Source organism: Sander lucioperca, chromosome 7 (assembly GCF_008315115.2).
Source record: "Sander lucioperca isolate FBNREF2018 chromosome 7, SLUC_FBN_1.2, whole genome shotgun sequence".
Classification (NCBI taxonomy): Eukaryota; Metazoa; Chordata; class Actinopteri; order Perciformes; family Percidae; genus Sander; species Sander lucioperca.
In genome coordinates, this window is record NC_050179.1 from 6,488,561 (window position 1) to 6,515,163 (window position 26,603).

General features: G+C 39.2%; 1 protein-coding gene and 1 long non-coding RNA gene across 2 annotated transcripts in view; one reads left to right on the forward strand and one right to left on the reverse strand.

The window, feature by feature from the left end:
• shisal1b (shisa like 1b) overlaps window positions 1-21,241 on the reverse strand; it is an 85,009-nt gene extending 63,768 nt beyond the window's left edge. The window contains exons 1-2 of the mRNA XM_031283396.2: window positions 21,120-21,241; window positions 1,567-1,679 (exon numbers count right to left, since the gene is read on the reverse strand). The gene's annotated coding sequence lies outside the window, so the exon portion shown is untranslated. The remainder of the gene's footprint in view (window positions 1-1,566; window positions 1,680-21,119) is intronic.
• LOC118495412 overlaps window positions 1-26,603 on the forward strand; it is a 113,549-nt gene that overhangs the window by 77,394 nt on the left and 9,552 nt on the right. The gene's annotated exons all lie outside the window — the stretch shown is intronic.

Here is a 26,603-nt window from a genome sequence, read left to right on the forward strand (position 1 = left end):
GCTCTTTATTTATTTTTTTATTTCTATCTTTATTTTTAATTTAATGTAATACATACTGTGTACATATACTTATACTTATATTGTTTATACCTATACTTATATTGTTGAATATTCCATCTAGCGAATGTGTGACGTGCACTAACAACACCAAAACAAATTCCTTGTATGTGTTAAAAAACGTACTTGGCAATAAAACCCTTTCTGATTCTGATTCTGAAGCAGTTAAAGAGGTTGCTTTTTGAAATATAGATGTTTAGATGAACTGAGGTTGTTATTGTTTTGTCTTACCTGTCAAACAATTTATGGGGATCCCACTAAACAATCTGAAGGCATGGCATTGCCTGGAAAATTGGGGTGAACATTTTTAACTATATCTTTGTTTCCTTTAATCATTTAAAACCATTAAACATTTTAATTTTAAGATCATCAAATCTCAAAGAACAATTACAACATACTGATCAGGAGAAGGATTTAGCAACAGTCCCAATTCTCAAATGTATTAGTATGTATACACACATCTAGACAAGCATGCACAGATGCACCTGAATGGTGAAAGTAACCAAGTGTAAGTTGATTTCTCACTGAAGGGCCGATGGCAGATGAGTGCTGACGGCAAGCGGGTAAAGACAGGCAGCTGCCTTCAGCTTCACAGAATACATGCAGCCAGGTGGAAATTTACAAATAGAAAGTTATTTGATCTAAAAGCATTTCACATACTGAAAAACACCCTTCTTTTGTTGTCGCATTAAATTGTTCAGTCTTAAGTGCTCGCCATTAGGCTTGTTGAGGTGGTGTCACTGCTGCCATATGGTGTGCGAGCCTACACCAGTGTAATTTTCTCTACACCCTCCCTATCATCATTTAATCATTATCTAAGAAATCCGGTGCATTCAGAGAACCTCACTAAAAACATTCTGCACAATTTAGGATTAATGACGGATAAAATTAAGAGTGACATCGACAGAAGTAAATGACATGAATTGACTTAATCTAACAGTTGACGTCACATGAAGCAAGAAGTGTGATTTCAGGTAGATTATGGATACGATTGTACCACTGTGTCTTTAAATATATGAGAGAAATCTTAATGTTTGTAAGGCCTGTGTTTTATTCTTATTAGACTTACAGTGACTAAACTAAGAATTTCAAGTATGTTATTAAATCTTTGAAGTGTATTTTGTACTCCATTGGTTTTCATTTATTTTATGAGCTTTAGACCATAAGAAACCAATTTCACTTTGGGAATCAGGAACCTTATCATAACAGAGGGGGCTACATGTCTCCATGACCTTGAAAGTTTTGTTATTGTGGTCAGTAGCTACTGGTTGCGTCTCCCCTGTCAAGTTAGACCCAGGCAAGAGGACAGATGTAGGGTAGCAGGGTCCCCCTCTGATGCAGGCCTGAGGGAGTTGGCCAGGCTTGGACCTATGGTGCTGGGCTCAGCCTGAGCACACAACATAGATTGGCCTTGTTGATGCCTTTAGACCCATGAAGAGAGGAATGTCAGGGAGCCAGAACTTGTGGAAAGTTGAGCAGTATGAGCGATGATCGCAGACTTGAGCTTACCTCTGTGCACAGTGCTGGCTCTGCAACAACTCTCCACAGCAGAGACTGGACTCTCTTTCCATGGTGAGACATAGTTGGGGATACTTCAAAAGTCCCTGGCTGTAAATCCCATCCTACAAAGAAAATTAAACACAATCGAAAAGTTACTTCAAAGTGGCTATAATCTATATTTTCACAATTACAATGGAATAAATAGCTATGTGTAATGTGAAAGGGGTCACTCGTAGTGATTAACCTATTGAGAATTACCACCCGAATCTGCAGCTCCCCTCAGTTTACCGGAGCTTTATAGCGCATCTCAGCTAACTACCTGTTCAGCTCCAAACAGACAGACAACGTTAGCAAAAACCTTGTCAACACTGTGAAGCATTTAGCACGTTTCCGTCTTCTGAAACGAGCAGTAATTCACACTGATGAAGCAGAAATCCATCTATAGACATCCAACTTAGAAAATCGCACTATCTGCATGATACTATTTGAAAGTAATGCTTTACATCATTGTCATAATTAAAAAGTGTCATGTTCATCTCTCTCTGCTTTGTCACTGCAACAGTGTCCTTTAATACTGAATTTCAATTTCACGCGACTTCAATTAGCTTTCATCTGTAATAACTGACACACAGTGGTTTGTAAATAGAGGCACTATGCACATTGTACGTCAAGAGAAAAAGAGAGGGGAAAAATGAAGCCTGCATGTAATACTTGTGTCAGTCTCTGTTGTCCCTTGTGTGCTGTGTTTATGCATGTTTGCTTCTGCAAATCTGCATGTCAGGATTCTTGATTATTACGTAACACACCGCAAACAGAATGCAATTAGCAGTATTGATGTGGACAGTTTTCTTTGATGTTAATGAAAAGAAATGTTTGAAGAAGAAGGTGAGACGCTCACCAGAAAAGCCTGGTTGCCATGGCAGGGCTGACGCAAAAAACAGGACCATCCGCACTCCCTCCGAACACACACACACACACATATGCACACAGTTGTTGGCTATTTTAAGCTCCACAAGACAGTAATTTGAGTGCTCCATTTTGACCATTGTTACTCATGGTGCAGATGGGGAAAAAAGTGAGAGGGATCAGAGGCTGACAGGGGTTACGGTTAGAGAGACTAGCAGGTGAGGGTATAATGGGAACACTGCCCAAAGTGCCAGCAGGCAGGGTCAGGGGAGCCACTTGTTATCCAGCTCACCTTTGCCCCTGTAACACTCATCTTCATCTGCTTTCACCAGAGAAAGCCCTCATGTAGACAGATGTCCTCTTGGATTGCCTGTCGAGTCGCACTTTTAGTCTCAAAAGCATTTTTACAGCATGAGGGAAAGTTTTGTCTGTCGTGCTTCTGTAGAAAATACTGTGTCATGACAGTGTCATGTCACTCGTATGTAGATACTTTCAAGTAAAGTGTTACCAAATAAATTCCTATGTTTCTTTGCAATTACAGATTCTGGACAATTCCACAAAATTGCTCATAACATCTGTTGGTATTTTCATATTACTGCATAGTGCGTGTGTGTGACATGAATAAACGCCTTTATTGACTCATGCAAGTGTGCTATACTGTAGTTGTACATTGTACCTGTACTGACAGGAGAGCAGCAGCACTGGACAAATGCCACTTTGGATTGCTTGCGAGATGAGTAGGTAGAAGTCAGATCTATTCTAGGACCTGGACAGGGTTTGCTTTTCAGACATCAATTAGTCTGGAAATAGCAGCAAGTCAGTGAGATTATTACCAGGATGAATCAGCGAGGAGGCAGACACCTGCGCCGCACTGTTTAAAATGGAAGATCTCAGGCAGCTGTCATACACATTTAGGGTAAAGTCAGAGAAGCTTACACATGATTTGATCTGAAAGCCTGTGTGAACCAATGGATATCATTTGCTTTCTTCTTCTCAGCATTACTCCTTTACTAGATGTTATTAAAAAATATTGTTATGGATTCTTTCTGGAACAGAAGTACTTAAGATGAAAACAAGATTAAGCAATATTATCAAGATGCTGTTAGGGCAAGTTAACAGGTTTAGAACAGTTAATATAGAAATCATCATCTATAGGTAGAATTAAGATTACAGTAGATTCAGTTAGAGATGATTGGTTTAAGTACGGGTATGGGTATGTTGTAATATAAGATGAATACTAGGGATCGACCGATATGGATTTTTTAGTGCAGATGCCGATTTTTTTTCATCAGCCTTAGCCAATGACCGATACGGGCAGCCGATTTTCTTGAGCCGATATTTGGAGTCGATACTGCTTTTGCTCCCTCAATTTACATCATAAAAATGTAAACCCTGCCACACTGGATTTGTTTTCTGAATCTGCTCTTGCATTTCTTTAAAAATAATAAACAAAAACACAGATCAGTGTCACTTCTGCAATCATCTTACAGTCATATCACCCAAATTATGTGTGCAATGTGCATCATATGGATGGGTGCACTGCATATGGTTAACTGTGCAAGGGTAAAAGGCTTTCATCGACACCTACAACACAGCCTTGATGATGCATTGCTTGCTGACATATTATAAGACAGATATAATCAGGTCATCACAAAATGTCCTTTGTCAACACATTTAAATAATTTAAGAAAACAATATACCTGAAAAGTATCCATTGAAATAAAGTGCTTGATTTGTAATTTAAGACTGCCAGTGGGGGAGGGGCAGTGCATGGTCTGCATGTGAACTGCAGCGTCTCCAGCAACACAGAGCTGCCTGTAGACGCCTGTCTGTAAATAATGCCGGCGAACGCAACAGCCGCGTTATCGGCCGATGCCGATACGCTCTACAGATTCAAAAAAAGGACTGACTCCTTTAGGGCTGCATCTAACGACTATTTCCCTAATTAGGCGATTATTTTCTTGATTAACTGTTTGGTCTATAAGACATGAGAAAAATGGCCATCAAAATATCTTAGACCTAGAGCATGAGGTCACGTCATTAAATGTCTTTTTTTTGTCCGACCAACAGCTCTATTGCAGCTCTCGACTCCTATACATTGAACCACGTCAGGCAGTGTGTCCCATAAACTGGTTGTTTTCTGCATTACACCTATGATATTTTTGAAGGAATGTTGTTAATTTTCTCTTTAGACTTTTAGGATCCAATTATAATGTAGTTAATGTCTGACAGGTGTGCATCCGATATCCTTATATCAATGAGAGTAGGCTGATTAACAGAAACACCTATATGTATAATGCATTACAGTTCACTACATCCTCCAAAATGGCCATACAGTTAAATCAATTCATCTCTAAAGCAGTTTAAAAAAAAACCTTGATATTTAAACCTTCATCAAGGTGGGATTTATTGCAGGACTAAATTAGTTCTGGCTAGGTGTACCTAACAAATTGGCAGCTATACTGCAGGACTTTTCAACATAACATTTTGTAAAGTTCTTCCTACCATGATTATTAATCACTAATGGCTCTACTCCAGGAGAGATTAGCAACTAATCAACATGTTACAGCATCCAGCCTGACTCAATTTTCACAGTCAGTGAAGCAGTATTCACATTTGCTGTGGACATACTGCTACTACTCCCATCCATCAGAATGATCCCATTGCTCCCACATTCACTACATATTTCTCAAATGATCTTCTACATTTGTAATTTCTAAGGAGGAATACAAGAGAAGATGTCTAATAAGTTGTACTGTCACTTGGCTCGGCTTATACCTGAACTTGTAGCTGTCACGACAACTTACAGTCTTTATAATCAACACAAAAAATCTAAAGTACATAACATGGCAGCTTAGAAAAAATGTAATTCACTGTTCTGATGTGGAAATGGTCAAAAGTAATAGCACTGGTTAAACCAGAGTGTCTTGATCAATTCCTGAATCGACAATGTACTCAGTATACTGTATAGGCATACTGCGACAATGTGCCTGTTTTATTCTAATATTTTAACAACACTTCATGGGGTAACAGGGGTTTGAGTGTTTGAACTATGGATCAAACTGAAAATCATTAGTTTGCAAATGGCTGCCATTCAGAAAGAGGAAGAAAAGGAAGGAGAGAGAAAAAGAAGGGAGGGTTTAGTGGGAGTTCAAAGGCAAGGGGAAATATAAACCATCTGTGTGAGCCCTCATTTTCTTGGTTGTAAAAAACATTTTTTGTATATTTTTATTCCTAATAACCGGGCAGTGTGCCTTGTGGCTGTTTTCGGGCGCAGATTTCAGTCTACTGGGCAAACAAACAGTGAAGCAATTAGTCAGTGGTTAAAACATACAATGTAGAACAGTTATATCTCTCTGAAATGCATTTGTTTCAGAGGTCACTCGAAGTTTACAGCTGCTAGACATTCCTGGCAGTAAATATCTGCCCACAGTTCTGCATCTTCAAACACAAGTGGCAGTTGTTAATATTGCAAGAAGAAAACTGCCCTTAATTCAAGTATCAGAGATTTTGCCATTGTTTCCTTTATATATCTGAGAGCTCTTATGATAAAACTGCTCAGAATTTGAGCATGTTTCCATGGCAACCACACTGCCATTAGCCAGCTGCCTTAAGTGAGATAACAGTAGCAGGTTGAGAGAGAGTTTGATTGGGGAAAGCAGTTGTGTCTGTGCTGGTGGAGGTGTGTGTTTACCTGGGGTCTGTTTCAGAAAGCAGGTTTAGTGAAAACTCTGAGTTTGTTAACTCTGAGATGAGGGGAACTCTGGGTTTTCTGTTTCAGAAAGGGAGGTTAATCAAACCTGAGAGAGAGGGGTAACTCCAGCCCGTTTCAGAAAGAGAGGTAACTTAACCTCAGTCAGTTACTATGGTAACTGAGTCTGTGAACCTAACCTGGTCGGGAGCAGGTTTTCTTCAATAAACCTTGAGTTTCTCTCAGTCTCCTCCCTCTGACACAGTGCACTTTCATTTCCTCATTCATTCATTCAGTCTGTATCAGGCGCATTTTAGGGCAGTTTGTTATCTGCATGAATAAAAAAACGTATTGGTTTATGGCAGATTATAAAACGTTTTTTTCTCAAACATTGCATGTCCTTTTGTCGTCCTTTTGTCGACATTAAAAAGAATTAAATGATTATAAATTATATTTTTGTTAATGATCATGGTGCTGCATGCTCAGAATGGGATTAGCTTACTTTTTCGCCCGCAGGATTGCACCCAGTAATATTATAGGTTACCTGTGATTAAATATGAAATTAATACACTGTCAATGCTTATGCATTGACTCGAGCAGCAATTTTCTCCCACACCAATTCTCTCTCTTTTGCAGCTGCCGCTATGTTGCTTTTTTTAACTAAATACATGTTCAAACTCGCTGTATGTGCGCATGAGTATTTCCGCCGACCAGTTTGTTTGTGGTTGTTACCATGGTGAATCGTAGTATCATGGCTCCATTCATACTGCCTTTTTATTGTGGTGGTGCACGCGCTTAGCTTTGAGTCAACCTATTCCGAGTTGATTGAACCAACTCAAATCAGAGTTTCCCATCTCATGGTAAATCAACTCAGAGATCAGGGTTAGACTCAGAGTTTGTTAAACCTCCTTCCTGAAACGGACCCCTGGCTCACATCACCGGCGCCCCATTCAGTACAACAAGCTCTACACTGCTTCACATTAGCTGATTGTATCTGATTACAGGAGATAAAGTCAAGTCAGGTGTATTACTGGTGAATTTTACAGTGCAGATTTGTTAAAAGGGTGCATTTTGATTTATGAGTGTGATATATTTTCCTTTATTCATGCAGCTTTGTGTGCATTTGATACATTACAGTACATATAATTCATTAGCACTCCTTAGCATAATAGTTCCCATGAGTTTCCCATGTATTTAACACCCTTTCTGACAGTATTGTGCCAGTGCATTCCCTATGGCATGAATGCATTAGTTAGGTCACCATCTGGTAGCTTGTGCAATATTTGTCCTGCTGTGCTCTGCAAGTGCCCCTGCCGAAATGGCAGGATTGGTAATGTAGAAACAGCTTGTCTGAGACATACAAGCCTTATTTACATGCCTGTCCCTAAAGGCAGAAACCGGCTGGCAGGCTCTGTTGAAATCTATAATTTGAAGGAATCAAGACAGCGCACGTATTTCTATACACAATCTAAGCACACATCACTTGTAATGTGTGAATGTACATCATGTACAAATATATGCATGGCCAGATAAAAATGAGAAGTATACCATATAATTGAGCAAAAAGCCCAATACGACTGAAAAATGTGCATCCCTCTACTCTAACCCTCCCAGTGTCTAATAAGTTACCATGACAACCAGAGAGTGGAGCAGTTTGCCCTTGTTGTGCTCGATCTCCCTTTTGTTGGAAAGGTTTCCCAGGGAAACTTTCCCTGTTTCTCCTGTGGTAATCACCTCATGATAATGATACATAATCTTTATGGAAACAATATATACCTTATGAGAATATTTTATAAACCAAACAGAGGAGACGACTAAAAGAGCAATTTGAAATTCATTCACACTGACTCAGCATGTACTCCTGCATTTGAAAAGCTGCTGCAGCATCAGAAAAGCTGAATAGTTCTTTGATGAAATAGCTTTTTTCAGCATCTTTATTTTGAAAAACACAACAAATGCAGACATGTCCTTAACCTATTCTATGAAAGAGTAGTCCATTTTGTTTTTGCATTTTCAAACGCTGTTTCTAGAGATTGTGCTTAGGGGTTTTTTTGTGTTTTGTAGCAAACCTAATGTGAAAACACATCACAGTCACATCACGTTTAAAACCTGAATATCTAAATAAAAAGAACATAAAGATGTATCATTACTATATACACCAGCAGTGAGAAAATCATTGAAGCACTCATAGCATTCCTGTAATCAACACTCCTGCACCTGTTGAAGAGGATTAACATGTGAGCCCACTTCCCCGTCTATAATCCCCCTTTAATATGCACTTCATGTAATAATGAGCTGCTTGACTTCTCTGATAGCACTGCTTGAATCTGATTCAAAGCTCCCCCATAGCTTGTAGGGCTCCTTTTCTGCCTCAGCAACTTTGTTCTGCTATTTTGTATATAACTCTCCACAGCAGTACCAGCACCAGCACCACCCCTCCACCTCCTCTCTGTCTTTCACTGCCTGCCAAGGGAGCACACATCTCATACGGAGAATCAGCTACTCATCTTCTGGCGCTCTGATCTGAGTAGGCTCCAACTGACATCTGAGGAGGGGCACAGGGCATCATTCACCACACTCATGCTCTCCAGCAAAAACAAATGAAGTGGGCCACAATATCTTCCTGGTTGTTCAAATCACTAGTGGTACACAATGAAGGAACCTTCAATATGATTTAATGTTTACATGGTTGACAATTATTAAAGTTACAATCTGGAATATCTCTGTTTCGTTCTCTTTGGCGGCACCTATGGCAGTAATTGTAGGTGTGTTTTTGGGATCTATCTTCCCAGAGATCCAAACAGTGTCACCTGTGTCACGTCATTCAGTTAGCAGTTGAAGAACGAGTCTGGAAAACGCGTCACTAACTGTGCGCCGCTTGTGATTTTTCGCAAGAATGTTGCCAGAGACGCCCATTTTGTAATATTGCAAATGCAAGGGCTTTCATCAGTGGGCCATAGGCTCAATCACCATTGTGTTACCTCATTCGACAATAGTGACTTAACAGACATTTATTTAAATGAAAATCTTAGAGGTTGTTACTTTAAGTTGGGAGAAGATATGGGATCATTGTAACTTTAACAATCAAAGGAACTATCATAAATTTACATACCGTTAACACCCCTACATGTAAGAGTCAACCGCATGAATACCGCCAGTTTAAACAGCCACATCGCATTGTCATAAACGCTCATTTAAATAAATCATGCCACTAATTTTCTCATTAAATGACCCGTCTAATAACTGACATAACAACAGAACGACAAGCACGTATTACATTCAGTTCTCAAGCAGCACTGACTTGCTTCTAACAAGTAGCTACACAGGGTTCAGAGATAATGAGAGATGTTTTCATTTTCTCTCTCATTCTCAGTGAATTTGAAGACCTCGTTATCTGCCTTTGTTATGGTTTTTGTTGTTTAATTATGAGCCACTGATTAAAATTCCACTCCCATCACGATAGTGAAGCACACAGAAACACAAAAGCACACACACACACACACACACACACACACACACAGACTGAGAAGAATGCAGAAGCTGACATTTCAATATTGATTCCTAGCTTCAGCAAAGAGATGAAGAATTGTGGCTACAGGAGAACAGGGAAACTCATCAAGGTGAGCTTGTGATGATAAATGAATGTGACAAATATTGTGACATAAATGTAAAAGGTCATGTGTGACATTGGGCACACAGTGCACCCCTCCAACTAGGAGAGTGAGCCATGTTGTTATCTCCTCTTCCAAAGGACCAGCAGGGCAACGGCCAGCTAAATGTCACATCTGCCCTGACAATGCATGCCGACGGAGTGCGCTGACAGCACTGCAAAGCTACAGGCTGCTGCTGCTTTCCTTTCCATAATACAAAAGTATCCATCTCAGTACTGACACACAATAGCTACTGTCATAATTTCACCTGAGTGCCTCGCCTCCAGCAGACAATAGGCACCACCACTGTTGCTTGGATGGGAGTGTTTTTTGGAGAGATAACAGAGTGTAACCTGGACCTTTTCTTACCCAAATGAGAGCCTCCTTCTCCTTTCTCCCCACTGAGCTTCTCTTTTCTCTGTACCTTTGATTTAAAATGCTAGGAATTCCTCTTTGCTCAGAGAGTCATATATATTAGGGGTGTAACGGTACGCAAAAAGCACGGTTCGGTACGTACCTCGGTTTTAAAGTCACGGTTCGGTTCATTTTCGGTACAGTAAGGGAAAGAAATGCAAACATTAAACTGCAGGTTGTTTATTACTATAAACTTTTTTTTTTAACAATTTGTTTACACTTTTTAAAACACTTTTTAATAAAATCTAATAAATAAAATATATATAAAATAAAAAAAGAATAAGAAAAATACTGCTGCAAAGTTCTCCACTAAATAAAATACTCTCAGTCTCAAACCAATATCACATAATAAAATATAATGAAAAATATAAATAAATAACTATGGATTACAGTGCAGCATTATCAATCCCAGCTTGTCAACAACCGAGTATGGTCGTAGATCAGCTGCTGTAAAAACACCAATTGCTTTCGTTATTGCGTTGGCCCGATCGGAATTACCAGCAAAGGTCTGTTTAAATGCCAACGGGAGCTGCGTTTGAATTACGGTTGTTTTTTTCCTTGTAGTAGTGATGTTCACACTCACGTGATGCCTTTTCAAGTGCGTTAACAAGTTTGAAGTGTTGCCAGAAACATACCCGATCATTCCTGAGCAACGTCGGCACACTGCTTTCGTCTTATCAACTAGTCTTTGTCCATTGACGTATTTCACTGGGAAACCGAAGCGTTCCCAAACAGGAGACCTTAATGATATGGGTGGCTCTTCAAGCTCCGGCTTGTCCATACTGTCTATGGGCTTGTCTGCATTGGCCGTGACGCTAACTAGCGAGAGGCTGGGCTAAAGCGTGCCGTGTATGTTGTTGTACAGCGCGCGGTGTGTGATTTTTATTTTTTTCCCCCCAAACCACTTTAGCGGAAATCCCGCCCTGCAGTCGATTTCATTGGTTTAGGTTACAGTGACGGCGGGTAGGTTTAGAGATCAGTGTTTGGTGTAGGCAATCTGTACAGTGATTGACATATTGACATGACCAATGAAAACTTTAGAATCAGCTGCAGGGCGGGATTTGTGCTGAACGCGGAGACTTCCGTCACTTAATATGTTCGTATGGAAACACAAAAATTGACCTATGTTCGGCCAAAGCCCGTCTACGGAAAGCCGTTCCACTCCCTATTAAGCCCCATTGTACCTACTTTGGTTGCAGTTCCACCAGAGTTCCACTGGGGGTGATCACGGTCCAGTGCAAAATGAATGGGACCCTATGGAGCTAGACAGCTAAATTTGTCTCTTTCGCCTGATTGTCGTTGAGAAATCTCAGATTTGATTGTAGTTTTTGCAAGTTCAACATGGATTATAGGTCAAAAGTTGAATGAACGAGTACTTATCCCCTTTCGATTTGTTACAGGTTGAGTCGTTGTTGCCCATAACACGCTAGCATTCTGCTAATGAATGCTGATTGGTCAGTGAAGGACTGATTACGATCAGAGATCCCGCTTGACGGCATCCGAAGCAGAACCAGAATGCCAGAGTGAATATTTCGGCGTGGTCTTTAAAACATTAGCAAACCTCTTTCTAGCACGTGTATTGACAGGGAGAGTCTAACCTGTCAGCTGTGTTGTCGATGCCTCGAGAGAAAAAAGGAAGTGACTCAGAGCTTGCCGTAAAGCAGAATCTCTGGCCGTATATGTCTATGACGTCATTGACATTTTAAAAGGCTTTTTAGAACAAAAAAGCCACTTTAAAAAAATCTAACACCCAGCAGTGTGTATTTTCTTAGCCTCCCCTTTCAAATGCAACATTCAAATTACTAGACAAAAAATTATATTCTGAGAAAAGTGGATTTTGAGGGGTATAGCTCCATAGAGTCCCATTCATTCTGCACTGGCCTGTGAGCGCCCCCTATATGGAACTCTGGTGGAACTGCAACCAGTTCAGAAGCCGGAAGTAACGAGAGAGTGGAACTTCTTCCCATATTAGAAATTCTTTGGTTCGGCCATTCAGTCCACACGTGCACTGTACCGAAAGCCCCGTACTGAAACGGTCCGGTACGAATACACGTACCGTTACACCCCTAATATATATATATATATATTATATATTATATATTATATATATATATATATATATATTATATATTATATATTATATTATATATATATATATATAAGGACACCCTGCCTCTTCCACTTCATTATTTCTTGGACTGCGAGGACAGCTATTATAAACGAGCATGAAAAAAAGAGAGAAACATACACACTGTTACCTTACTCTAAATGACAGATGCCAAGCTGTTTGTGTGAGTTGAAACCTGCGACTACACGGCAATACAGATGGAAAAACACTTAAGTCATTCCTTTTACTTTGTGGCAGATTGATGAGAGATTGCTGCTGATGTCCAAAGGCTGTTTGCTGCTGGATAAATGTGTTTTTCACACACATTTGTTTCCATATAACTGGATTCATTCACCAAATTTATTTTTTTGTGAAATTACAGGGAGGAGACTTGAAAGCCAGGGGGATGGAGGAGGAGAACAGAAATGTGACATTTATTGAGGGATTATGCGTCATCATTTGCAGAACATTTTTATCGAGCTCTACTCATTATCTGGTGAATTACTACCTTTTTAGCACCTAATCAGCCCGCCGTGGATAAGCTTCAGCTCATGTAAAATTTATTTCATGCTTCAGCTTCCATGGACGCAGGCATGAAAAAACACTCAGACCAGGGAATGTGCCACAGGCATGTAAATAAATGGCATTTAGGTTAGCTCAAATTTTATGTGGCAGTATAGCACACCATACTATTTCACCAAGTACTCTTGATGCACTTCAAAACTCTCCAAAAATACGGGAGTGAAAAACATTTCACAGGATGTCAAAACATTGCATTCCTTCAGCCTGTTTAATATTCTTTCTGTTTCATGTTACCCAGACAAGTTGCACTGTGGCCAACCTTTAACTGGTAAGAGAATTAAGATATCCACCAGGCCGATTTATATGGAGAACAGCACCTTATTAAAATGTTAATACCTGCCAATTCTTCCCTACTTCACATTTAAGAGAGGAATAGCTTGACCTTTGCTGACAATCTGCCAGAGTCAAGCTGGCCTAGTTTAAGAAAGTTGCTTAATGTTAATTGCCCTTTGATCCAGGAGAGCACCAGAGCTCGTGGTAATACACTGATGTGTGAAAAAAACTGGGAGTGACCACCAATGATACCTATATGATGTCAAGGACTGCAATAACATGAATCCACAGTGCTCAGCCTAAATCATATACTATAAAACTGACAGTATTGAAATTAATACAAATTTGATACAATGTAGAAATTTGAGGACATTTGAATGATTTAACAATAAATAATTGTTATACATCTCTAAACTCCTAAACTGTTTCCATTGGCAATCTAGTTTAGTCATGTAGAAAGGAAGTTAAGATTGTTTGCAGGAATACGTCTTTAAAGGTGCTCTAAGCGATGTTGGGTGACGTTATTTCTTGTTGACGTTCTAAGTATTTTCCATCAAAACGAAGGCTAGCTCGCCCCTCCCTCCTCCTCATCCTGTCCCCTCCCCCTCCCTTCCATGCTTCCTTGCACTAACCCCCCCCCAACCCCCACCCCCAAAATCTGGAACACTGTTTGTTATGTTTCGTGGTGCAGGTTGGCACAGTTTGTTTTTGTTGCTGTTTGTGGAGCCTGGGCTGTCTACAGAGACCGCATTTTTTTACAGTGTGTTCAGGGGACAGGCAGCTAGTAGATAGTGAGGAGATGTTTGCTGTATGTGACAAAAAATGTTGTAGCCTAAAAAATGTGTGACATCACTTAGAGCACCTTTAATAATTATTTGTTTCTGATAAGCATGGCACTTTAACAGTGATCTTTCGACCATAGGGATTCATATGTAGGCCCTTATTGGCAGGGGCGCCGTATAGGGGGGAAAAGTTAGGACAATTCCAAGGGCCCATGACTGACAGGGGCCCCAAAAAATAGGTAAAAACTAATATAAAATTATTAAACCATCATCATTCAGTATATATATTTCAAATATAATAATAAAATTAATGATCTCTAGTCAGTAGATGCGGCAGAACTACAGTGAACGCAGTGTCGCCAAGTAACGTTAAATCAAAATCTGGTTTTCAAAAAAGGAAAGAGAGAAAAGAGAGAGAGAGGAAAGACAAAGGAAAGGGTGTCAAACTGTAACCCAGTTTTTCACCAAGAAAGGTGGGTAGCCTATGGTCTGTGAGTGGTATTAACCTGTTGGCTTAATGTCAATAGTGAAATAAGCTAGCTAGCTACAGACTAGTGTTAGCCTACATTTAATCACCATTTAATCAGTGCAGGGAAACGTTTAGCAAGATATTCACATTAAATCATTGTCCCTGCCCTTTTAAGAGACTTAACAACAGATGAGTCAGCAGCACCCCAGTCTCCCCCTAACTGTGCCCCTCCCTGTCCCAGTGAAGAAGGTGAGCAACATTGTGTTCAATGACATGCCAGTTAGCATCATTGCATGGAGTCTGTGGGGATTTCTCTGTCTTTCATTAATAATTATAATAATAATTAATAATAATAATAATAATAATAATAATAATAATTTTGTTTAGAGAATTTTCCATTTTGTCAAATTCTAGTACTAGTATTGAACTACAAGAAGCAAGACAGTAAGCCTTTAATTAGAGTTATGTAAAGCTTTTGATGGGACAGTTAGGTCCTAGAGATGTGGTGACAACAGCTGTGTAGAGGGGGCCCAATTTGATTTTTTGTCATGGGGCCCAAAACCCCTGGCGGCGCCCCTGCTTATTGGTTCTGTGGGACTTGGAAGTCCATATTTTGAATCCGGTCAATGTTCAGTATTATAGACTAGATATAGGAATCCAGTATTGTATCTATTTATCAGATTCGAATCAGCTAAAGTGATGATCAGCACCCGCTAAAAATGAGAAGCCTGTTGCCTGAGATTCCTTTCAGCAGAATATAGTGCAGCTGTCTTTAGACCGTTTGAGAATGTCATTATCATGACTGGATATAAAAGAACACAATAATTGTGCTTTCGGGACACCACATGATGCCTATCATTTTTCTCCAGTGTATATGGCTGGAAAAGTGACAATGACCCTTCGTCTATGGTGATTTATATTTGGGCTTCATTGATGATCTGGTGCTTAAGAGGGATATAGGCTTAGCCCATAGTGTTTGACATTATAGATACGTATGTAGGGGGATGAATTGGTACTATTGGACCACTGCTATTAAACTCAACCTGCATGATAAATGCAAAGGTATGTTAAAATGCTAAACATTGTTAAGATGCCCAGAAATATATTTTACATTTTAATTGGTAAAATATTTCATGCTAAATTGCGAGAAAATGTATAATTATGATGATACGGAATTACCATTTTATTTTGTTTAGCCCTCACTAATCTGGAGCAAGAGAAGTATCCTTCCTTAACTGTTGACACAAACGCGGCAGGAGTGGTTGCTAGGAGAAGTTAACGTATTGTTTTTTTACATTGATCAAAGAAATATGTCCATTTAATTGTTACTTCTGAGTTAATTACATTGATCTAATCCACGCTTGTTGCCATTTTTCTGTCTGATTTATGTTGGCAGACGACGTTATTTGTCGACTGTTTCTCCAACTGGCTGAAACACCAGGCCTCTTTTAAAAGTTGAACAAATCTGAGACACAAGCAGCGATTTAGAGGTTTGAAACCACACTAATAATTCTGCTTCAGATGGAGAATTTTGGTGCAATAATAGCAAAATCATCTTGCTTTTTGAATATTAAACTCTAGATAATGCTTCAAAGCATACCCGAAACAAGCATGAAAGAAGAATGAGAGCTATATGTTAGATCATCCTTTTATGATTAGATATGACCTTTTATGCAATATTAAAAGTTAACTATAACACTTTGTCTGCAACAAGTCGTTATCACCTGACTGAAATCTCTTTCTTATGGCTGCCTGGCTGAATTAACGGAATTTGGTTAAATTATGTTATAAGTTATGGAGCCTGAAGCTCCAGTTTGAGCTGCGTGATTTCAACATTAGCAGCACAGAAGGGCCAGTCTTCCTGCACAGAGTCAATGGGCCTCATTCACCAATATCTTCCTAAGCTTTCTCTTAAATATGTTCTTAAGAAAGTCCTTAAGAAAAGTCTACGTCGGATTCATGACGTGTTCTTAAACAACAGAATTGTTCGCACCTGTGCTCTTAGGATTGATGAATCCCACGTCTTCGTAATTGAAAGCGCGTGCCAGTTGTTCCTAATTAGCTTAAGAAAACGCCCCGCAAATTCCCATATAAGGACATGACATTTCCTGTGCACCTCCTGAGAAGCGGGAGACTGCGTTCAAGAGATAATTGTTGGAGTCGCAGATGACTTGTACATTGCAGTGGTGGAGGAAGTACTGAATCTCAGTACTTAAGTAAAAGTACAAATAACCAGAGACATATTTACTTTAGTAAAAGTAGAAGATGTCCACTACCACAAACAAGGCTAGCTGGCTTTTAAAAGAAGTTCCTATCCTAACCAGCATAAAATGGAAATATGTTGTTAGAATTGGAATGCGGTTGGTTTTATTCATGGGTGTATTTTAAGATGGTTTTATTTTCTTTAACCATGCAGGTAAGCAAATAAAGTGTGTGAAGCAGCGAAAATGGGGAGGAGATGTGAAGAGGTCCAGCCAAATAAATAAGATATGAACGGGTCTTACGCTGCCTGGCGGAGGAGTAAACCACGCTGTGGAGAGGTAACTATGATTTAAAAACAGGAATAATAAAAAACAAACATTTTCATTTTCACTTTTACCGGAGGCTGTATTACCGAGGGTCAGCGGCGCTGCGCCCGGGCTCTGGAGCACCGGAGCTGGCTTGGAAGCCGATGAAGGATCAGCGGTGCCCCATATCTATGGCAACCAAACTTCACTGGTGAGACAAACGTGTGACGTCAGGAACACGTTTTGGCAGGGGGAAAAACTGATCAGAAAATGTAACGGAACGTTGTAGAAATGTCGTAGAGTAGAAAGTAGATTATTGCTGCAAAATTAGGGCTGTCAAAATAACACGTTAATTTCGATTAATTAATCTGAGAAAAAATAACGCGTTAAAAAAAATAACTCAGATTAATCCATTCCAGCCGTTCTAGCCACCACTGGACTGTAAAACGAAGGAGGGAGACGAGAATGTGCTGCCTGGATCATTAATCGGAACATTTACTTGTAAAAATCTTCTTCCGCCAACCCTGGCTACTGAAATCTGGTGCCACTGATATGTCTGCGCTCTTCTCTCTGATGCTCTGAAACAGACAGCAACACAAACACCGCTGCACGTGACGCTAGTTAACACTATACTCCACAGCAGCTAACGTTAGCCTACCGCTAGCTAGTTAACACTATACTCGACAGCAGCTAACGTTAGCCTACCGCTAGCTAGTAGCTGGATTAAACACGGTTAAAATGCTGACAGCTAACGCTAAACGGTGTAAAGTTTGACTGTGTTTTAGCCGTCGGAAAAACAACACAGTTCAATGAAACTGGTAAACTACAGCCTCGTGGTGCATTTTAAGTTATTGTAAATGTCCTTTTCCCACCTGGTAGTTGTTTTTGTCGTTCAACAGCAATTTACTAGTGAAATAAGTTATTGTTATTGTTATACATTATTATTAAATCATTTAATTTTGACCATATGGCCTTAGCAATAAACAAGCCGTTCTTTAATGTCACCAACTGTTGTTTAGTACCCTTTTATTTTATTTTATTTTTTTACTTTCTTAAAAAGTATTGGTTCAGGCACCGTTAATTATGTATGCGATTTGATTAATTAATTACAGAGTATGTAATTAATTAGATACATTTTTTTAATCGATTGACAGCCCTATGCAAAATGTAACAAAGTAAAAACCACTGCATTTTGGCCCTATAAAATAGCGCGATCAATCAGCAAGTAACACAGGATTTAATCAGTTTAATTGCTGATGGAAATTGCAGTGTTACTGTTTCTTTGCATACTATGATTTTTTTTTTCAACAAATGATCAGAAATACATTGCAGTACAATACTATCATTGTAAATAACTGTAGAATTCAATAAAATGCAGTAACCAATTATTTGGAGCAAATTGTCATCACTCAAATGTGCGTAAGAGTGCTCTTGAGTAGATTTTGTTCTTAGCTAAGAACAAATCCAAGATAAGAAAACATTAGTAAATGTCAGAATCTTCGTAAAAAGTGTAAGTAAGTGGGGTTTAAGAACACATTTCTTCGTAAGAACAGTTGGTGAATGAGGCCCAATGTCTGTAAATTATTTGAATGACTCAAAGGTCAACTTCCACAGTCTGGGTACATTCACTCCAGAGGGTGAGGTATGACTCATGCTCAGGGAGTTCAATTTAGTTGACTGAATTCAGGTGGTTTTAGATAAGAGGAGTCAAGAAAACTGCACTGAATGTTACCATCACTTGATACAGCAGTGTATGAACCAGAAACTTTTAATGATACCACATTCATACACTGTCCCTGTCTTTGTTTTTCTTCTCAGTGAACCTGCTATAAAGGGGAAGATCTGAAATGTACTCACATTTCTGGGAACAGAAATGTTACTGGATTACCAGTTTATAAGCAAGTTCATTAGAGCGTCTGCATTATACTGGACGGCGGCGCTTTTCACACGAGCCATGGCATGACAAGAATGGTAGTTCAGGCCACTGAGAGGTCTCTGTTTTTTTGTCAAAGCTCATAGTTACTGACATTCATGTTTAGATAAGCAATAAACAGAGATAGGACTGCCTGTGCCAAACTAATAGATGGTCTCAGAGTTTGGTAAAATGGCTGGCAAATGGGACTCCATTTCTTCTCACTGTTAATGATCTCCCTTGTGTGCTTTGGCAGATATGGAGTATGAACACCGTTCCAACAACTGAGGCAATTTCATTACACCACAGTTTAATGTGCACACTGGTGTTAAGTTTAGACCAAGCTTCCAGCCTTTTTGATTTAATATACTTTGGAGAGGCCTGGAGAGGCATTATAGAATGTATGCCCTTCATTGACTTCGACTGGCACCTACTGGGACCTGCATCAGTATCATCAGAACTTTTTTTCCTCCCACACAAGCCTCCCTCTCATCTCTGTGAAGGTAGCCTGTGATTAACATGAAACAAGTCAAGACAAGTTCAGCTCCTTACAGAAAAATTTTGATCTGATTTATTGTGATGAAAGAACAATATTTCTTTGTTTTGAGCACTCTGTGTTAGAAGTGGGTGGTATTGCAGCCTTCATAGCTGAAATGTTTCTGTGGGGTACTTGCTTGTAAAAGAAAGGCGTGTACTAAAACGCCAACAAGATTTTGTTCCAAAAGCGTGTTGTCCATGAAGTGCTTAACAAGACAAACAATTTAGCTCCTGGCAACGTTATCGTTAAGCTGCCAGTATCGATTAATATATTTATCAGCTCCAGCATATGTCATGGATCATTTTGACATATGGGACAAAAGCAAAATATTTGAGAATGACAAACATGTAGTTTAAAGTTACTATCCCTGTTTGACTGTTCAATTTCAAACAATTAATAAGGGGGATTTATTTGACGAAATATCTAATTGCAGTTGTGATATAACTTGCAATGTTTCCCCTAAATTGAGCCAGTATTTGTAGTCTACATAGTTATAAACAAAATATGCCATAATATCATCATATTTATTTTGTACATATTTAAACACTTAGAAAACTTTAAAATTATAATTTAAATTACACATTGACATTTAATATAAAACCGTTAAGCGTTCAGCCCAAATTAATGGTGAGAGAGGTAATTTGTGGTGAACAATAACAAAATCAGGGGGATGTATTTTTTTTAGTAATGTGTTACACGAGTATTTAGCTCACATTTAACTGCCTTGCTAGAAGCACAACAGGAACATTTCTGACACCCAGATTCAATTTGCTTTGATTGGTTCCTGGTTGACAAAACAATTAGTGCAGCTGTGCCACAGAGATGTGCAGTGTTTCTGCTGCTGCTGACATGACACTGATGGAGCATGGTAAGATACACTGCTACTCCGCAGGTTAAGCTCTGCCATTCACACAACAGCCTCATTAGCTAGCCGACACTGTGTGTTTGCACTGAAAAGCGGCCAAGCCTTTCTAAACAGTCAAATTTATATATGAGCGGTGCTATCACAATGTTATGCATGTTTGAAGTGAATGGGATCTCAGCCATAAATAAATCAATATTTGACTAAATTCAGACAAAAAGAAAGAAAATACAGTCCATTACCCACCATTTTTCTTCAATTGCCTAAGATTTCTGTCAATAATACTAATGATTTATGAAGCCATGAAGCAATGATCCTACAAATCATTAACATTAATCTTTAATAATAAATCAACATCCAGAGGAAAAATGGGTAAACTGCAGCACCTGCATGAAACAAAGTAAAGTTCCAACCAATTCCACACATAAACCCAGAGTACGAAGCAGGATAATAAATATGTTCAACAATTAATCACTGAATATTGTTCACAGTACAATAATTAAGACCCTTCAGGATGACCTATTCTGGACTGTGGTCTGCCGGATCTTATACAGCAGGTAGTTCGAGCAGTCAGATTCTGTCTTGAGTGCTTCTTGATTGTATTCAACTCAGACATATGAAGTGACTGAGTGTAAATGGGCTCTTTGTAAGGGCTAATTGTGAGAGTACTAATTTACATTTTAAAATCCAGTCACAAAAGGTAATCTTTTGCTGTACAGAGCAAAGCTTTGGCCTTAAGGGATCCTGACACTTTAAATCATGCCCAGTGATCTGACCCAAACTGATCTGAAAACTGACCCAAAACATTCACAGTTTGAATTCAAATGCAGGTTTGTCAGAGACTGAAAACGCATACGCTTTTAACTTACTCTCAGAGCACTAGTGTGGTGTTGTCCAGCTGATGTCCTTTGAAAACTCTGGGTGATCAGTTAATTTCCCAAATGGCTTCAGCAGACGCAGAGCGAAACTCCCCAGTGACGGAGGCTGCCATTTTAAATGGTATTTGTTGTCCTCCTCAAGACCCATTTAAGTTGTGAGCTCAAGAGCCTCTGTTGAAATCACAAAGGGGGAAGGTGATGAAGTGAGACAGAGACCAGAGGAGTGCAAAAGAGCTTCAGAGCCGACACTGGCTATTGTACTGTGTCGAGGATTTATCTTCTTAGAATTTTAATTTGAATTGCAGGAAAGAACAAAAGTTGTAAATGTGGCTACCACCTCTATTTAGATAAAGGGTCATTTTTAACCATCATAAATAAAAATATAATGGCTGTTCCTTAATTCCCTGAAGCTTCACCAATCAATATGTTTTTATTATCAATAGGAAAATGTGTAACAGTAAATGGATCGCTCGTTATTGGAAACAAACAGATAATTATCACCGGACTTGAGTTCATCTCATCTCTCCAGAGCGTTTTAGCATCTTTCAACTCATTGTTTTGGTTTTCCTGCATTGATTTGGTTCACATCCATTTGGTTTCTGTTTCAGAACAACATGGACACTGTAGTTTATTTTGAGACAATCCCACATACACCATCATGCTGCTGTAAATACTCCCCAAGGCCTAGTCCACAGGTACATGGGTATTTTTTAAATCAGGGATTTTCCCTTCTTTGTTCTCAAAAAAACTCTCGTCCGCACAAGCTCCGTTTAACAAAATTAAAACGCAAAAACACAATTGAAGCGCTGTCAAGAGCATGCCAAACCAACAGGTGGCGATATTAACCTTAACCCTAAAGCCATGGCCAAGCAGAAGCCTGGAAAAAAAAGCTATTACAGAAAGGTTACGTGGCTGCAATGGTGCATCGATTGCTCCGTTAGCGCATTCTGACGCCTCTGTTCCTCATAGTGGAAAAGTAACTGTACATTCATGTTTAAACATGTAAAAAATCCTGTTAGCAATGTTTGAACAGCACTATTTGGCCACAACTGCCATTACACAAAATGTCACCTAATTTGTGATGCATCAGAAAGGAGATAACGGCGCACACTCTGACGTTGCCAATGTAACGCAGTCCCCAGTAACTGCACTTTTTATACAGTACCTGTTTGAGTTTCATGAAATTATAAAGCCTTTTTTAAGTGTATCTGAAATCCATTTTTAAAATTCAGCTATTCAACTAACACATAGTTGGTTTTGGTCTTTTGTTGAACATAAGAAAAATATAAATAACTAGTAACACTAGCTTTATTCTTTAAATAAGCACAGTTTGATAAGTTCTCTGAATTACTATCTTAGACATGAGTTCAAGTGATGCCAAACATTGTGTGTTATTTAAAGTCCTTGTGTGTGTCAGCTGCCACTCCACACTCTGATGCCACTGTTCCTCTCTAGTCAGTCAGAGTGGATTAGTGTGTCCATCAAATGCCTTTGATCAACAAACAGGCTTGAAAGGGACAAGTCACTCCACTTCCTCCAGCTAATTATCTTTAATGAGCTACCAGGACAATGACAAAGCCAGTGCCAAAGCAGTCAGCTCTCTCTACTACATGCTTATCATTTGCTGACACAGATAACATGCCATTACAAGGTGAGAGCACTGAGTCACTGCACTGTGCTTGGTTGTAAATACTGACCTTTAAATTATTACTTAATAAGTTCCAGCTGACTAAAAATTTCAGAACAAAGAAAGAACCTTAAACACTATTCATTTAGGAGCATTAAGAGTAAAACTTTTACCATTTTGTTGTAACGGACACTTACTATCTGACAATATATCTGATTTAAAATGTAGTCCAACTAAACCTTTAGCAAAACCTTCAGATAAGATTCAGATGTAAAGGCTCCAAATCAGTTTCAGAATGCAATAATCTCTTCACAGTTACACCTGCTAAAAGATCTTGAACCTGAGCCATGAAATTCCAAGAGCATTTGAGAGACCATCTTTTACCACGAGGCACCAGGAGACTGTTCCTATTAAGCTGCTTTGGGAGTTTTTAGAAAATAAAAATAGACGCTTCTATAAGCTGAGTATTGCTGATGGGTTTAGAAAGCTGTTCCAATTTCATCCTTGGAGGAAAAATGGACAGAGGGGAAATGTACAGCACCCTTGAGAGAGTCAACCTTACTGATCCTGCTTTAAGCTTTTATCTTGGGCATGTCCACATACATTTCTGAGAGCAGTGCAGTCTATTAAGTCAGAACAAACAAATATGGTTTGTTGTAACAAAACAGATATGACACAAGGAATAGAGACATGCATTCTTTGGTTTTACAAGATGAATCTGGATCTAAAGTAATGTTAAACCTAAGCTAAAAAAAAAAAAAAAAAAAAGCTGCACTGAGCTGGCGACTGTCTGTTTGATGTGCAGTGGTAACAGTGGACATATCCTCCAGCTCCTCCAGCTGAAAGGCGAAAGGACGGAGACTGACCTCCTCTGCATATGTGACATCATTACTGCAGACAGAAGAGTCCTGCCCACAGGCCAGGACGTAGACGAGTGGCATGTGTGTTATTGTGTGTGTGCATGCATTGTCCGAGAGAGGACACATTCTTTCCATCACCATCTATCACAGATGAAAGCATCACTCATACAGGAAACAGTGCAGTTAATGTGTCGTGAAGGAACGCCTCAGTCTTGTTTTGACTGAATAACTGGTAAGACCAATGACAACAAATGCTGCCTCTGAGAAAACATCTAAGTAACTAGAACTCATTATCAGATGCTGGTCATAATGTGTAGCTGAGTTAATGAAGAGGGTTTTTTTTAAATCAGGTAAAGCCTATAAGTAAGGGGTCGAAATATTTTTTACTATTACTGAGCTGGCATTACTAAACTTGCTGATCCCTCTTGAGCCTGAGGCTCCCTTGACGTTTACTAAGATCTGGTCAAGATAATTATATAATGATTTAATAATTATGCTAAAATAAAGTATGCTTGAGAAATATGGCTAACTAGAAAGGAACTTTATTTTTGTTTTGCTATTTCTGATTTGTCTTTTTTTCTTTCTTTGTTTTGTATTTTATAAAAAAGAAAAAAAGCTGCACCATTCATAAATATCTTCCCAACACTGAAAATATAGATTAGATTAGATTCAACTTTATTGTCATTGTGCAGAGTACAAGTACAAAGACAACAAAATGCAGTTTGCATCTAACTAGAAGTGCAAAAAAAGCAGAAAAGTGCAATGTGATATACAAAGTATAGACAGGTGTAGCATAGGCAGGAGAAGAAATATATATAATGCAGTGTTATAAGAGCACTGAAAATTTACAGCATAATGTCAGATTCTGTTATTTTACCATCTTCCTGGAAGTTGAATCAGCAGGTTCGCCAAGCATCTTAATCCAATCAGTGCACAATGAAAAGCCAATGAAAAAAAAAGATTTTTGTGGGCCAACAAAATAAAAAAGCAGCCACAGTTGTAATTTTAAAATCAATGACAGGAAAAATGAGGCACGGATGAGAAATTGATGTGGGAAACGTCTACGTCGTAGACCATCATTGGTTTGCTTTTCATGCATCTCTGAAAGGATTGTCCCTTGAAGTTATCACTTTGGGTAGCTTTTGGAGGAGAAGATGAGCAAAAGTAAAATAATTGGCAGCAGAGGAGAGGGCAGTAGGCAAGTACTGTGTCACGTCAGTGGAGTAGCTGCAGTCTGTAAGGTCTGTCTGTTGTTCAAAACTGAAACACACTACAGGCGAGCCCGCAATCCATTAGCACAGGAGGTGTGCTATTGGCTGTATTTTTGGTATGAGTTTTAAATAGCTACAGTACAGGTGTTTCTGTGTGAATTATGTTTCTTTAAACACAAAAAGAGATGCTATGTGTTACATATTTTGCCAGTTTTACTCATGGTTAAAGGTGGATGAGAGCATATACAGACATTTGTGCAGAGGTTTCATAAACTGTATGACTACTGTTAGCACCAAGCTGAGCCTGAGTACACTATACTGAGATATTAAAATGCTGCACACGTTAACAAAGATGAATGATTGTTATGATTCTGATTTATGAGAGCCTGGTGTAGGCAGTCAGTATATAAAATTGTCTGAAAGGATATTCCCTGTCATAACATATCTTTCTCATAAAAAAAACAAATCTCTAAAAAAACAAATGTGCTAACTTGCCACCCAGGATGGCAAAAACATGCAACTTTGAAGTGCTGCCAGCTGTGCTACATAAGCTGCAAATGTAGTGACTGGTTGCAAGGCCAAATTAACCTGCTAGGGGGCCCAGGGCATAAAGACTACGTTCACACCGCAAGTCTTAATGCCTAATTCAGATTTTTTGCTCAGATCCAATTTTTTGTTAGGCTGTTTACATTACCTTTTAAAATGTGGACTATATCAGATTCCAGTGTGAACTGTTTGCGGTTTTGAAATGACCCGCATGCGCAAAAGAACAATAACAATGACATCAGACGCAGCACGCTGTAAACCAGAAGTACAGTATGACATGTACTTCCGTTCACCAATCAGGATAGAGCAACATTTGAATCCGATGACAGTGGTTTGGTAACTGTTAAACTCCTAGCCTAATTAATATTACCTGTTACCATGTTTTTAACCTTAATGTTGCTTTTTGAGTCATGTATATTTAATGTTATAGTGAAATAATTATCATTATCAACAAAGTAGCATCTGTCAGGAAAAATGCCAGTGCTAATGTTAAAGTGTTTGTACCTGCTTCTCCTGCACACTTAGCTGTGTTTGAGGAATTTAAACCACTTTCACTGACGTTACTTAGTGAGGTTGTACAACAAATGAAACCCACTAATGGTCCCCTAGACATTGTTCCCGCCAGAATGGTGAAGGAGGTTTTTAATAGCACCATTGGGTCGAGTCTTCTTACTTTTTTAAATTCTTGTCTTAGTTTAGGTTCTGTCCCAGCTGCCTTCAAACATGCTGTGGTCAGGCCCCTACTTAAGAAGCCTAATCTTGACCCCACAGTGTTGTCAAATTTTAGACCAGTCTCTCATCTGCCTTTTCTTTCTAAGGTTTTGGAAAAAGTTGTTTTCATACAGTTACAAGCCTTTCTACAGCAGAACTCTGTGTTTGAAAAATTTCAATCTGGTTTCAGATCACGCCACAGTACTGAGTCTGCACTGTTGAGAGTACATAATGACATTGCCTTGTCTGTAGATGCCGGGAATCCTACTGTTTTAGTGCTCTTGGACCTCACAGCGGCTTTTGACACTGTGGACCATGCAGTCCTCCTCTCTCGCCTTGAGCATTGTGTAGGCATCAGAGGCATGGCACTTGAATGGTTTAGCTCCTATTTGGCTAATAGGAGCTTTTCTATCATGATTGGTGACCTCTTCTCGTCAGCTGCTCCTCTCTCTTGTGGGGTTCCCCAGGGCTCAATTCCTGGCCCCATTCTGTTCTCTTTATATATGCTGCCTTTAGGGGC